This window comes from Cervus elaphus, chromosome 12, assembly GCF_910594005.1.
Source record: "Cervus elaphus chromosome 12, mCerEla1.1, whole genome shotgun sequence".
In the NCBI taxonomy this organism is placed as follows: Eukaryota; Metazoa; Chordata; class Mammalia; order Artiodactyla; family Cervidae; genus Cervus; species Cervus elaphus.
In genome coordinates, this window is record NC_057826.1 from 80,653,186 (window position 1) to 80,669,435 (window position 16,250).

The 16,250-nt window shown below is 44.5% G+C and overlaps 1 long non-coding RNA gene across 1 annotated transcript in view; it reads right to left on the bottom strand.

Moving 5' to 3' along the window:
- Window positions 1–4,079: 4,079 nt before the first annotated feature.
- Window positions 4,080–16,250, bottom strand: part of LOC122705195 — a 56,804-nt gene continuing 44,633 nt past the window's right edge. Inside the window, exon 4 of the long non-coding RNA XR_006344056.1 lies at window positions 4,080–4,563. This is a non-coding gene — a long non-coding RNA (uncharacterized LOC122705195). The remainder of the gene's footprint in view (window positions 4,564–16,250) is intronic.

The window sequence follows — 16,250 nt, forward strand, 5'->3', positions numbered from 1 at the left end:
CATATGACCCAGTAATCCCACTTCTGGGCATACACACTGAGGAAGCCAGATCTGAAAGAGACATGTGCACCCCAATGTTCATCGCAGCACTGTTTATAATAGCCAGGACATGGAAGCAACCTAGATGTCCATCAGCAGATGAATGGATAAGGAAGCTGTGGTACATATACACCATGGAATATTACTCAGCCATTAAAAAGAATACATTTGAATCAGTTCTAATGAGGTGGATGAAACTGGAGCCCATTATACAGAGTGAAGTAAGCCAGAAAGATAAAGAACATTACAGCATACTAACACATATATATGGAATTTAGAAAGATGGTAACGATAACCCTATATGCAAAACAGAAAAAGAGACACAGAAGTACAGAACAGACTTTTGAACTCTGTGGGAGAAGGTGAGGGTGGGATGTTTCGAAAGAACAGCATGTATATTATCTATGGTGAAACAGATCACCAGCCCGGGAGGGATGCACGAGACAGGTGCTCGGGCCTGGTGCACTGGGAAGACCCAGAGGAATCGGGTGGAGAGGGAGGTGGGAGGGGGGATCGGGATGGGGAGTGCATGTAGCTCTATGGCTGATTCATATCAGTGTATGACAAAACCCACTGAAATGTTGTGAAGTAATTAGCCTCCAACTAATAAAAACAAAAACAAAAAAAGACCGTCCCCAAGAAAAAGAAATGCAAAAAGGCAAAATGGTTGTCTGAGGAGGCCTTACAAATAGCTGTGAAAAGAAGAGAAGTCAAAAGCAAAGGAGAAAAGGAAAGATTTATATCTGCATCTAAATGCAGAGTTCCAAAGAATAGCAAGGAGAGATAAGAAAGCCTTCCTCAGCGATCAATGCAAAGAAATAGAGGAAAACAACAGAATGGGAAAGACTAGAGATCTCTTCAAGAAAATTAGAGATACCAAGGGAACATTCCATGCAAAAATGAGCTCAATAAAGGACAGAAATGGTATGGATCTAACAGAAGCAGAAGATATTAAGATGAGGTGGCAAGGATACACAGAAGAACTGTACAAAAAAAGATCTTCATGACCCAGATAATCATGATGGTGTGATCACTCACCTAGAGCCAGACCTCCTGGAATGCAAAGTCAAGTGGGCCTTAGGAAGCATCACTACTAACAAAGCTAGTGGAGGTGACGGAATTCCAGCTGAGTTATTTCAAATCCTGAAAGATGATGCTGTGAAAGTGCTGCACTCAATATGCCAATGAATTTGGAAAACTCAGCAGTGGCCACAGGGCTGAAAAAAGGCAGTTTTCATTCCAATCCCAAAGAAAGGCAATGCCAAAGAATGCTCAAACTACCGCACAATTGCACTCATCTCACACACTAGTAAAGTGATGCTCAAAATTCTCAAGCCAGGCTTCAGCATTATGTGAACCGTGAACTTCCAGATATTCAAGCTGCATTTAGAAAAGGCAGAGGAACCAGAGATCAAATTGCCAACATCTGCTGGATCATCGAAAAAGCAAGAGAGTTCCAGAAAAACATCTATTTCTGCTTTATTGACTATGCCAAAGCCTTTGACTGCGTGGATCACAATAAACTGTGGAAAATTCTTCAAGAGATGGGAATACCAGACCACCTGACCTGCCTCTTGAGAAACCTATATGCAGGTCAGGAAGAAACAGTTAGAACTAAACATGGAACAACAGACTGGTTCCAAATAGGAAAGGGAGTACGTCAAGGCTGTATATTGTCACCCTGCTTGTTTAACTTATATGCAGAGTACATCATGAGAAATGCTGGGCTGGAAGAAGCACAAGCTGGAATCAAGATTGCCGGGAGAAATATCAGTAAATTCAGATATGCAGATGACACCACCGTTATGGCAGAAAGTGAAGAGGAACTGAAGAGCCTCTTGATGAAAGTGAAAGAGGAGAGTGAAAAAGTTGGCTTAAAGCTCAACATTCAGAAAACTAAGACCATGACACCCAGTTCCATCACTTCATGACAAATAGATCAGGAAACAGTGGAAACAGTGTCAGACTTTATTTTTTGGGGCTCCAAAATCACTGCAGATGGTGGTTGCAGCCATGAAATTATTATTATTTTTAACATTTTTGTATTTATACACATAATCTTTTTCAGATTATTTTTCATTATAGGTTATTACAAGATATCAAATATAGTTCCTTGTACTATACAGGAAATCAATTGTTTAGCTTTTTTAAATTATTATTAATTTATTGATTTTACTTTACAACATTGTATTGGTTTTGCCATACATTGATTTGAATACTCCATGGGTGTACATGTGTTCCCCTTCCTGAACCCCACTCCCACCTCCCTTCCCCATCCCATCCCTCTGGGTCATCCCAGTACACCAGGCCCGAGCATCCTGTATCATGCATCGAACCTGGAATGGCGATTCATTTCACATATGATAGTTTACATGTTTCAATGCTATTCTCCCATATCATCCCACCCTTGCCCTCTCCCACAGAGTCCAAAAGATTGTTCAATACATCTGTGTCTCTCTTGCTGTCTCGCATACAGGGTTATCATTACCATCTTCTAAATTCCATATATATGCGTTAGTGTACTATATCGGTGTTTTTCTTTGTGACTTACTTCACTCTGTTTAATAGGCTCCAGTTTCATCCACCTCATTAGAACTGATTCAAATGTATTCTTTTTAATGGCTGAGTAATATTCCATTGTGTATATGTGCCACAGCTTTCTTATCCATTCATCTACCACTGGGCATCTAGGTTGCTTCCATGTCCTGGCTATTATAAACAGTGCTGAGATGAACATTGGGGTACACGCGTCTCTTTCAATTCTGGTTTCCTCAGTGTGTATGCCCAGAAGTGGGATTACTGGGTCATATGGCAGTTCTATTTCCACTTTTTTAAGGAATCTCCACACTGTTCTCCATAGAGACTGTACTAGTTTGCATTCCCACGAACAGTGTAAGAGGGTTCCCTTTTCTTCACACCCTCTCCAGCATTTATTGCTTGTAGACTTTTGGATAGCAGCCATTCTGACTGGTGTGTAATGGAACCTCATTGTGGTTTTGATTTGCATTTCTCTGGTAATGAGTGATGTTGAGCATCTTTACATGTGTTTGTTAGCCATCTGTATGTCTTCTTTGAAGAAATGTCTGTTTAGTTCTTTGGCCCACTTTTTGATTGGGTCATTTATTTTTCTGGAATTGAGCTGCAGGAGTTGCTTGTATATTTTTGAGATTAATCCTTTGTCCATTGCTTCATTTGCTATTATTTTCTCCCATTCTGAAGGCTGTATTTTCACCTTGCTTATAATTTCCTGTGTTGTGCAGAAGCTTTTAATGTTAATTAGGTCCTATTTGTTTAGTTTTGCTTTTATGTCCAATATACTGGGAGGTGGGTCATAGAGGATCCTGCTGTGATTCATGTCGGAGAGTGTTTTGCCTATGTTCTCCTCTAGGAGTTTTATAGTTTCTGGTCTTACATTTAGATCTTTAATCCATTTTGAGTTTATTTTTGTGTATGGTGTTAGAAAGTGTTCTAGTTTCATTCTTTTACAAGTGGTTGACCAGCTTTCCCAGCACCACTTATTATAGAGATTGTCTTTTCTCCATTGTATATTCTTGCCTCCTTTGTCAAGCAGCCATGAAATTAAAAGACACTTACTCCTTGCAAGGAAAGTTATGACCAACCTAGACAGCATATTAAAAAGCAGAGACATTACTTTGTCAACAAATGGTCCATCTAGTCAAGGCTATGGTTTTTCCAATAGTCATGTATGGATGTGAGAGTTGGGTTATGAAGAAAGCTGAGTGCCAAAGAATTGACGCTTTTGAACTATGGTGTTGGAGAAGACTCTTGAGATTCCCTTGGACTACAAGGAGATCCAACCAGTCCATCCTAAAGGAGATCAGTCCTGGGTGTTCATTGGAAGAACTGATGTTGAAGCTGAAACTCCAATATTTTGGCCACCTGACATGAAGAGCTGACTCATTTGTAAAGACCCTGATGCTTGGAAAGATTGAGGGCAGGAGGAGAAGGGGACGACAGAGGATGAGATGGCTGGATGGCATCACCGACTCATTGGACATGGGTTTGGGTGAACTCCTGGAGTTGATGATGGACAGGGAGGCCTGGCATGCTGTAGTCCACGGGGTCGCAAAGAGTCGGACACAACTGAGCGACTGAACTGAACTGAGGATGTGTCCCAAGCATCAGGATTTTTAAGCCCAAAGTACAACCAGGAGTGAGAATCCCTGAATTAGAGATATTGAGAGAAATTCACTTTATATTGCAGGGAGTCAAAATATAACCTCTCCTCATTCCAACTTTTATAGGCACTACAGGGTCATCTGTGGATTTTGCTTTAACCTTCTAGTAATGGCATAGCAACTTTCCTTTGGGGAACCATCCTTCCAATTTCTGCACACTCTCTCCCAACCCCCTCCAGCTTCTGGGATGGGTACAAGGCCCACATGGGTTCATCAAGACTCAATGAGCCAATGGGCTGCTGACCTTGGACTTCCTCTGAAGCTATCAGGAAAGAGACTCTCTTTCTCCTGGGCTGGAAGCCAGTAGCCTGAAGAGAGGGTGGGCCTGGAAAGGAAGCCAACACAGAGAGAACAGAGGTTAAGAAAAACAAAACAAACAGGTGAGGCTTCCCTGGCAGTCCAAGTGGTTAAGACTCCAGGCTTCCACTGCAGGGGGCCCTGGATCCATCCCTGGTCAGGGAACTAAGATCTCATAAACCAGGAACTATAGCCAAAAAAAAAAAAAAAAAGAAAGAAAAGAAGACACAGCTCTAGTGACAGCATCTAAGCAGCTGGATCCAGCTCTGTTTGAAGAGTCCCTTGGGTTTCACCATTACTGAGCCAATGAAGCTGCAGATTTTCTTTAACCCAATTGGATTTGAGTTCGTCAGTTGCATCTGTAAGAACCCTATCTCAGAATGTTTCTCAAAAATCAGCTCTGATGGATGTAAAGTTGTCTTCTTTCCCTTCTATTAGTTTTGCCTAAATAGGTTAATGACCAGAGCAAGGTGATATTTTGGACTTAAATGGATTTGGCTCTAAGGATGCCAACCTCACAGGTTTGCTATCACATGAGATAAAACTTAGGTAAGAGAACCGACTTGTGGACACAGGGAAGGGAGGAGGGGAGACGAATGGAGAGAGTAGCATTGACTTGTACACACTACAGTCTATGGGGTCGCAGAGTCGGACACGACTGAGCATCTAACACATGTGAGAGAGAAAGCTGGTTGGAAGCTGCTGAATGGCGCAGAGAGTGATGCTCTGTGATAACCTAGAGGGATGGAGGGGATGGGATGTGTGTAAGGGGGGAGGCTCAGGAGGGAGGGGAGATATGTATACTTACAGCTGATCCGCATTTTTGCACAGCAGAAGCCAACACAACACTGTAAAGCAACTATACTCCAATTTAAATAATTTTTTAAAAGAACAGTCAAAGAGTTATACCCTGTAACTGTGCATTTTATGTGACTTGAAAGAAGTCATCCATCTTTTCAAATCTTAGAAGCAAGCATCACTAACTAATAAAAGTGAAAGTCGCTTAGTCGTGTCCGACTCTCTGACCCCATGGACTATACAGTCCATGGAATTCTCCAGGCCAGAATACTGAAGTGAGTAGCCTTTCCCTTCTCCAGGATATCTTCCCAATTCAGGGATCAAACCCAGGTCTCCTGCATTGCAGGCGGATTCTTTACCAGCTGAGCCACACGGAGGCTAATTAATAATTAGTAAGTTCTTATAATTTTAATAAATAAATAACTTATGTAATGACTGGTCCAACCAGTTATCTTACCAAAGTGTTATGGCTTGTTGTTATGTTTTGGTTTATTTTTCAGAAAAGTTGCCAGCCGCATTTTAGTCTGGGTGGGAGCAGGGATCATCTCACTTCCTCTTTGTTATACAAATTGTCAGGCCAGTCCTGGAGAAAAGTTGTAACAGGACTTTAATTTGGTGTGGCAAAGCTCAAGGATGCCCTGAGCAGGAGAAGTTTGGGAAACAGAAGAATCATTTTGTGTAAAGCACTCGGAGACCCTTCTGGGAGGAATGAACTCATAGCCAACTCCTCTCTGAGACCCAAGCTGGTCCCCTAATCAAGGCCCAGTGCCACAAAAGAGCAAGAAGAACCCTGAAACAAAGCTACCATGAGAGCAAAAATGGACCAGCAGGCTGCTCTGTATGAATCATAAATGAGAAATGGGAGAGAGTGATTCTAAGTTGAGGATACCGGGCATTCTTGAGCCTGTTGTTTTCCCCCTTCTAATGGAGACCTGCCCTTACAGAAGCAGCTCCGTGTGAAAGAACCAGTCACTCCCTACCATGGGGGCTGCAATCATAGCTAATGGGTGTTAAAGCACTATGATAAGCACATTTACATCATTACCTCCTTTAATAATCCCAACAATCCTATGAACTTGGTACCAGGACAGTCCCAGTTTACAGATAACAAAACCTGGATAGTAAAGATGAAATACTTTCCCCAAGGGATTCTAACTCCAGGGCCCACATATCCCATCACTCCTTGGCTATCTCCTTGTAGACAGTCTGACAAGTGCTTCTTACCCTCTGGTGTGACCTTCATGTCAGGCAGCCTCGCTGGAGGCTTTCACCCTGGCCAAGGCTGGGGGAAGAAATGGATGGCACTATGACTTTAGGGGACTTGGCCATTTTTGGGTTGGAGACATTATACTGGAGAAGTGGAATCATCTATACCCCAAATAGTCTATTTGATGGTAGAAGTCAGAGAGGACCAGTTATGGTAAGTTCCTTACATACAAACCTTCGAATTGCAAACTTTCAAAGATGCAAACACACATTCCATCAACGTCAGGTGTGAGTGAGATTGTGGCTTGCCCTCCATTTCCTGTTTCTGACGAACCTTCATCTCTACCATCTCCTACCTCCTTTCTCTCCTCTTCTCAGTAACTCTTCTTGCCTGTTCACTCGATGCCAGCCTCTGTATGCCAGCTGCTGTACTGTACTACTGTACTTTTCAAGGTACTGTACTGCAAGATTAAAAATGTTTTCTTTTTGTGGGGTTTTTTTTTTTTGGTATATTATTTGTGTGAAAAGTATTATAAACCTATTCCAATATAGTACTATACAGCTGATTGTGTTAGTTGGGTACATAGACTAACTTTGTTGGACCTACAAACAAATTGGACTTATGAATGCACTCTTGAAATGGAACTTGGTCGTATGTAGGGAATTTACTGTACTGTGCTTGGGAATGGTTTCTCTGCCCGAGGCAGCTTCTCTACGATAGCTAGAGCTCCCCCGCTGCCGGGACAACACAACAGATCATGGAAGGGACTAGGTTTCTCTCCCCGTACCCTTTCTCACTTTTAGCAACAGAAATATCCCATCAAGTGTTAGCAGGCTGCCCAGCTAGAGATTTTGTCTCCCAGCCTCCCTGCAGCTGGATATATCCATGAGTTATGACAAGAACTGATGTGGGCCACTTAGCTTAAAAGGATTGGGTTTCTCTTTTCCAGCCCCTCTTATCTTCTGTTTTGGGTGGGAAAGAGTGAACCCAGACAGGAAACCCCATATTCAGGATGTACCTCCTCAACCTGTATTGCTGATGTGCAGACTTTTATGTGTAAGAGAAAGAAGCATCTGAAACTTCTATCTTATTTAAGTCACCGTGTTTTTTGGTTTGTTTACATCCTAACTAAATAAAGCTCAAACTAACTGGACTGTCCAACCCCCTAAGAAAAACAGACTCCCAACACTTAATAGCACAAATTCCTAAACAAAGATTTTGCTAAGGGAGAGAAGTCTTGAAAAGGGTACACTGGATTTTCTGATAATACAAGCATGACTTTAACTATAAGGAGGGTTATTAGGTAGGATAGACTAGGTTTTGCTAGTTTTATTTTTGTGTTTTTTATTGTTTTCTGTTTTTGGCTGGGCTATGTCTTAGGTGAAGCATGTGGGATCTAGTTCCCTGACCAGGGATCTAACCTGGGCCTCCTGCGTTGGTAACACATCGTCTTAAGCCCTGGACCATCAGGGAAGCCCCAGGTTATGCTAGGTTAATAAGCAACACCAAAGGCTCTGTGGCTTAATGCACAAATGTTTATTTCTTCTTGCAAATCCACCATGGGTCCACATGCTTTTTTAGGGCACCCATCCTCTATGTGGTGACTCAGTCACCTGAGCCCCTTCCAGGATTTGGTCCTGCCATTTTAACACAAGGCCTTCTCCAATACTGCTGCAGCAGGAAAGACAGTCTTGGGAGTCTCCTACCATCAGTTAAATGCTTTGGTCTAGAAGTGACATGTGTCACTTCCGTTTACAACCAATGAGTGGCCAGAGCTGGCCATTTGGCTCCAACTGCTGGGAGGCAGAGCAGTATCATGCCAAAGGCGCCAAAGGGAGAGCACAAATGGAAGTCTCCCCCACAGAGGGCCTCCCTGGTCACACACGTAGCGTGTTTAGCACAGGGGCTCCATGCTCGAGAAATAGTGCAAAGTGGGGAGAAAAGGCCCAGAGCAAGGAGGAGGAAAGAAGAGAAGAACAAAGATAGACGCATAGAGGAAATTTACAGAAGGAAATTTGATCCATAGCAAGGATGCCCCAGGGTCCAGCCAGTGGTGTGCTAAGAGTAGGCTCATACACCAACTCATGAGAGTCACTTGCTATTAATAAGTTTTCAGAAATTTTGCAAGCCAATTGTTCAACACAGTGATTATTAAAACTTAAATGATATCTGGCTTCAATTAAATACATTATATCAAAGACGAAATAATAAATACTCAGAATACATTACTTCCTCCTTCTCTGACTGCATTTTACAAATCTTTCTGTTGCAGGGGTTATTTTCATTATACAGCATGGGATGCTGCTGAACTCCTCTTCCCGACTCTGTCCAGAGAAATGATTTGGTAGCTGGTGGGAGTATTTACTCTATGGAAATCAGCAAATGCTACAAGTCAGGCCTTTTGTCCCCTAGAGAGCTGGTGGTTGAACATTTATCAGCCTGGGTCTGGCCTTCCTCTCCCAGGACACGTAAACTGGGAGTTTCAGCGAAGCCAGCAAGTGTCTTTGACCTCTCCAGTGCGGAGCCGAGGCAGGAAATTTCCATTTGTCACCAGTGACAGGTTGAGAGTAGTGGGTGGGGAGTCTCAGGAGCACTGATGGGTGAGCCTTTCCATTTGGAGTTCCTATGGGAATGGGCTGCGGGGTCGGCAACCCTAAATCATAGCATTTTGCGAATACAGACATTCCCTTCCATGTCTGCAAAGCGTAGCCTGTGCTCAGAAGCCTAAACCATTGTTTGGTTCCCAGGAACCAAGGGCTGGTGCTGAATAGTAATAATCACCTGCCAGGAGCCTATTGACCAGGAGGACTGCCCGCTGCCTGTAACTCCTGGTAACAGGGAGCTCTTCTGAGAGCCATCCTTGCACAGGCTCCACAATGAGATGCTGGTGCCTCTTTCTCTCTCAAAGCGCTCTGTACTGGGTCTCTAAGACAGTAGCTGCCAGAACTGAAGCCAAGGCTGGCAACTCAAACAGTGAGAGGCCTGAGTTTATTTGGCCAACTCAGAGTCTAGCTGTGTGCGCATGGGGCTTGTTTTTATAGCCGCTGTAAAATTCTCCTTTCACTGGTTACTTCGCTTTCCCCTGAAGCCCCCAAAGCCCTCTCTCCTCCCCCTCCTCCACCCGGCTCAGCCATTACTGGCCACTTGCCCTCCAGTGTTCAGGGCCCCTCTGAAAGCACTATTAGATGTCTGGATGGTTTATGGATCTCTGGGCTTCTGACTCTGTGTACTGCGTTACTCTAAAAGCCGGACCATCAGACGCAATCGCAGAGGGGAATGTCGGAGGGAGCAGTGCATGAGTTTACTTTTTAATGAGTGAATGTATTACACCAAATGGATGGAAATGCTATGCTGGCAATTTTGACTTCTTTATAGGCTTCTGATTTTTAAAAATCAATGGTCATGTTTTTACTTATATGAACTCACATGGCCTCAAGATCTTCAGTTGTTTGGACTCACCACTACTCCGGTGGCCGATTAAACTTGCTCCAGCCTCCATCCCATGTGCCACAGCAAATTCTACCACTCTTCCCAGGATTTCCAAGGAATCCCCAATGGCTTCACATTCTCCTGGTCTACAACTCAAATTCCTGATGCCTCTGAATTCCTGATCTTTTCCTGTTGCCTGTCTTTGAGTAACTACTTTATGTTCTCTTTGATTTTCTAAAGCTCCGCTGACATAAGGTTTTACCTGTGACAGACTTTTTTCCTAAAGGTTTGAGGATAGCTAAGGGATCTATAAGACATTACAGAGCAGGGAACAACTCACAGTGGAATTTAAAACCAATGGGATCTTTTAAAAAATATTTATTTATTTGGCTGTGCCAAGTCTTAGTTGTGGCACATGGGATCTTATGTCTTCATTGTGGCTTGCGGGATCTTTTGTTGCAGCATGTGGGACCTAGATCCCTGACCAGCGATCGAACCCCAGGCATCCTGAACTGGGGGCTCCAAGTCTTAGCCACTGGACCACCAGGGAAGTCCCAACCAATGGGATGTTACAAGCCTGGACCAGCCCCACCACAGGATGTCCCAGGGATGTCTCAGCAGCCACCTTTTCCCAGAGCCCCAGCAACTGCCATTCCTTGGGCCTTCTTTCTTTCTATCTCCTTTCTAGATCTTTCTCCCATTCCAGGGCCTTGGAGATTCTCTCTGTCTGATCATTGAGACAAAACTGGTGACCTCTTCAGAGTAATCTAACCCTGTTTGGTTTTCATTTTTGTCCATTTAGACTATTCCATTTGTAATCAACAAGACTGTTATGGGCTAGTCTAACCAATAGCGCTGTCTACCCCAGCCTGTAATCCTGGGCTGGCACACCCAGCAACACAGAGAACAGGGAGATGTTTTCAATTTTTCAGTTTTTGAAAACTTATCAGAGAACCTGAACACTTTTTGGCTGTATAAAAATAAAAAAAAATTCAAGCCATGCTTTTCCTCAGCACTTCCCATTTCCTCCTACAATCCTACCTCCCCTCTCCCCCACACCAGAGATGACCACTGCTAGTACCAGGAGGTACCTGCCAGGCTCTCTTCTGTGTGTATACATACACAGAGAAATACACATAATTTTTATTTGTGTGTGAAATTTACTTGTAAATTGATATATGTTGCTTTCCAAGTTGCTTTTCCATGCATGTTTGAAATGTTTTTGTGCCAGCAGCATTCAGAAATAGCAACATTTAGTTAGGAAACCACCCACAGGCCCATTGATAGGAAGAGAGTAAATTACGCTCAGTAGGCACCTTGAACTTCTGTGAGGAAGGGAGACGCCCCACACCTGTAGTCCAAACTGAAGGGAGGCAGAGAATAGTGGTGTCAGAACTTGCTGCCCCTCATGTGGGTTTTAATGCTGAGACCCAGTGACCTTCCTTAAGCTCAGATCTGGCCCCTCTAGCTTGACTCTGAAGTGAGGGACAGGCCCCCTACCTCTCCCTTCTCCATAACCCTGAAAACAAGCCCAGGAGCCCTTTGGATCAAAGAGTGTCACTGCTATTGGCCTTGGAGACCCAGACCCTGACCAAAGCTCCCCACATGGACTAATGCTCAGGTCCCAGGTCAGCAGTTCCCAACTTCCTCCAGGATGATGACTCGTGGGGAGGGGTTCGCCCTGCTCCTGACTGCAGAGTTTCTCTTCATGTTCAGGCCCCGTGGTCAGCATGATGGTTCAAGTAGGCAGGTTGTGCTCCTAAGGCCTGCAGGGCTAAGGCATCCTGGTTCCCTCTGCCCAGCCCAGCTTGCAGTGACCAGTTGGGGACATTTTCTCAGGGATTATTGAGATCCAACCTGGGGTCTGAGCTTAGCGCTGGATGTAGATCCCAGCAGGACACTGGGGAGGAAATAGGAACCCAAGACCAAGGCATGACCAGGCAGGCTAGGAGGCCTGGATTTCTTAGGTGTGGAGGACCCAAGACTTGCTCCTGCCCCAAGGGGGACTCGCCAGCTTTCTCTCTCGGGCATGGGGAACACGGGGTGAGAACACCTCATGGAGAGCAGCACTGGGGTGGTGGGCAGGGAACAGGCCTCCTGAGCAGGTCAAATTTGGTGGTGCACTCACCAGAGCCGATTCACTTGGTGCTGACCCAGAATCACAGTCAAGTGGAGCCAAGATGATTGCTGGTACAGAGTCAAGTCCAAAGATGGGCTAAAGATGATCAGGAGGGATCCAGCTTCCCTGGGGGCCTCCTTCACCCCTTCCCCTGGCTGCCACCCCCCTCCTGAGCCCTCACTTCATCTGCACTTAGCACCCTGGATTGAGATTGTCTGTGTGTCAGCAGTTTGCCAGGTTGTAACTTCCTCCCTCGCTCGATCAGTGACAGGTGTGGAGAGATCGTGGCTCAGGGCCGAGGCTGTGTGTGGTCAGCGCAGCTGCTCTTCCTGCAAGGACTGGAGGGTCTTCCTATAAGGCCCAAAGTTGTAAGCATGGCCGGTGGAGGCCATGGGCAGGCCTGGCTCCAAAACAGGACGTTGGCTACCCTGCAGGGTGTCAGTGGCCCCAGTGTCTGTGACTGAGGGACCTGGGGGTGGGAGGGATGTAGGAGGAAAATGCTTCCTCTTTGCTTTCCTCTTCTGCTTGGCTTCCTGGCAACAGACCCACTCTCTTGCTTTACGCCTGACCCGTGACCTCCCAGACCAGCTCTGCGTTATGTGGAAGTTATATACGCATTGTCTTGGGGGTCTCAAGCCCAAGTATCATTTTCTCAGGCCTCTCCTGATCAACGTAAAAAACACTTAGCTCACCTCCTACTAGCTATTCAATATTACATTAGCCTGTTTTATTCTTTTTCGTGTTACTTAGAATCATCGGAACTGACTGATGGACGGGCTCAGTGTATGTCTCCCTAACCAGCAGACAAGCCGTATGGGAACAGGAGATTTACCTGTCTTATTCCCTGTTGTAACCCCAGAGCCTGGCACGTACTATGTGGGTAAGAAAGTGGAGGATGAATACAGAGGGGCTGGGGCAACCAATTCACGTCTGCCTGATGCACAGTGCAGGACCCAGATCTCACCACTGAGTTCTGGTTGGATACAGGCCTATTTTAAGAGTCATATCGACTCATCTTCTAGAGGTCCAAGAGCACATATTAACTCCAAAGGTAAGGAAAAGTTGGGGGAACGAGGAAAGGCTGTCATAATGAATCAGAGTTTGTGTTATTTTTCACATACCCCCAACAAGCACTCAAAATTTTTCAAAACTGGCATTCACAATGGTCCTGTTCTCCCCTCAACTGGCCTTGAAGTTGGTGACGTCAGCCTCAGCCTGACTGAAAGTAGGACCCCAAATGGGCCCAACTGATGAGTTCCTGAATTCAGTGAAGGGAGGAGGCTGGGGGAAGGGGACCTAGGAAATTTCTCACAGACTCCAGGGATTTTTTTTTTTTCCTTAATAAAAATAGTCATAGAAAACTAAAGAAATTCAGAGTCTGTTTCCTTCCTTAAATCATCACCTTCTTCAGACTGATTGTCATCACTGATTGTCCAGTGGTTAAGAATCTGCCTTGCAATGCAGGGGATGTGGGTTCTATCCCTGGTGGGGGAACTAAGATTGCATATGCCATGGAGCAACTAAGTCCATGGACCACAGCTAGAGAGTTCGTGCACCTCAACAAAAGATGGCACACGAAGCAACAAAGATCCTGTGTGCTGTAACTAAGACCCAACCTAGCCAAAAAAATATATTTTTAAAAAAAGATATCACCTTCCTGAGGTCGCTTGTGAGGTTGGCATATTGTCAGGTGCCCAGTAGAGATGGCCTGAGATGGTCAGGCATTAGTGCCCACTGCTAATGAGGGGGGAGGGTGTCAGCTCTTCTTCTCTTCCCATTTTACCAGGCCTTCCTTTCCAGGGGCAGTCACTTCCAGGGGTCCTGGGGGACGGGGGCTGCTCTGTAAAAAGCATGGTTCTGTTTCTGTTTCTAATTGAAGGCTGGCATTCAATCCACAGGAAGGAGATATTAATCACCACAAATGGATGCAGATTGCTCCTCTGAGCTTTGTAAATTCCACACCACCTCTCATTTCACTGCTGTGGGCCTCGGTTTACGGCGCGCCCTGCCAGAAATGAAAACCTTTCATCAGTGGAGAAGAGGGACCTGGCTGCCTCTGTGTTTGGGCTACAGAACTGAGATGGAAAGTGTTATTTTAGGGTGTTTCCAAGAGGGAGGGCTGTGATTCGAGTGGCAAACTCAATTACACTCACCTTTTCACTTTTTGAAAATAAGAAATAATGTTTTTAGGCCATAATTTACCCTGTTGACATTTTATTTATTTACTTGGGTCAGGAGAGCTAATTTAAGTTAAATTCATTCAATGGACTTTGAGTTATGGGAAGAGAAAGAATACACTTTCTGTTACCAGAGGAATTTTGTGTGTAAACATACACACATGTATGCACACACAGATGTATACACACAGATGCAACACATACACAACTACAAGAAGTCAAGCAGAGACACACAACTAATCATTTAGAATAACAACTCACTCTGTAAGATGCAAGAGAAGATTCTTTAATAGAAATAGGAGCAAATCCAAGATAAATTTTTTTTCGAACATTTTTCCACAAGATAAAAATCAAAGTATAACAAAGTGGTACTTTAGGTCCCTAAAATATCTGGAAACTTGGCCTTTTTTAGTCAACAGATCATTTGTAAGAACCTACTGTATGCCAGATCCTATGGATGCACTGTTTCTACCAAGAGATGAAAATATGAACCCCAATTATCTGGGCTTCAGTCCTGGGGACAGGATGAGTGAATGATTGGGGTATTACATGAGAGGTTGGCAGTAGGAAGCAAGTGAACCAAGGAGAATCTTATAGGGAGAATGACCAGAAGTTGCCTGAACCAATAGAGAAGAAAAACAAATGCCTGCAAGTTATCATCAATTGATGAGAAATTTATAAATATGAAAAAACAAGCATTTTTGAATAAATGAACAAACAAGAGCCAGATCTTAAGAAAGGTGGGGGGTACCCATCGGCTGGGACAGGTGCCTTTCTGAGACAGAGGCAGGGCATCTGCTCACAAACTATGTGATTTCTCAGAAAGATCCCATGCAGACCTGTGATTCCAGGTTGTTTCCCTAACCACTCATCAATGTGTTCTTTCCAGCCACTAAAAGAAATTCAAGGATTTCCCTGGTGGTTCAGGGGTTAAGACTTTGCCTTCCAATGCAAGGGTACAGTTTCCATCCCTGGTCAGGCTAGATACCACATGCCTCAAGGCCATATACCTATACATATATATTTGTGTGCATGCTTAGTCATTTCTGACTCTTTGCAACCCCATGGACTGTAGCCCACCAGGCTCCTCTGTCCATGGAATTTTCCAGGCAAGGACACTGAAGTGGGTTGCCATTTCCTCCTCCAGGGGATCTGCCTGACCCAGGGATCAAACCTGTCTCTTGCATTTCCTGCTTTGGCAGGTGGATTCTTTACCACTGAGCAACCTGGAAAGCCTTGATATTATATTATTCAGCCCTTTCTCTTCTGTGTTTTCTGCTTGTTGTGAGCTGGCAAACTGTGAATGTGATATTCATTTCCTAGGGCTGCTGTAATGAATTATCACAAACCGGGTGGCTTAAAAACCACAGAAATTTACTGTCTCACAATTTTGGAGGTGAGAAGTCCAAAATCAAGGTGTCAGTAGGATCACACTCCCTCTGGAAGCTCTGTAAGAAAGTCCATTCCTTGCCTCTCCTAGCTTCTTCTGGTGGCTACCCAGCCATCCTTAGCTTGTAGTTGCATCACTCGAGTCTCCTCCTCTGTCTTCACATCACAGCCCCTTCTGTCTGCCTCTCCCCTCTGGGTATCTACTATAAGGACACTTGTCATTGGATTTAGGGTTCACCCAGATAATCCAGGGGGTCTCCTCATCTCAAGATCCTTAATAACATCTGAAAAGATGCTTTTTCCAAATAAGGTCACATTTGCAAGTTTTTTTTTTTCAAACGAGTTAGAATTTTTAAATATTTTATTTTTATTTATTTATTTTTGGCCATGTCAGATCTTATCTGTGGCATGCAGGATCTTTCTTTGCAGTGCATGGACTTCTCTCTCCAGTTGAAGAGCTCAGTAGTTGCAACACTCAGGCTTAGTTGCCCCATGGCATGTGGGATCTTAGTTCCTGGACCAGAGATTGAACCCACCTCCCCTGCATTGGTAAGCAGATTCTTAACCACTGGACCACCAGGGAAGTCCCCACATTT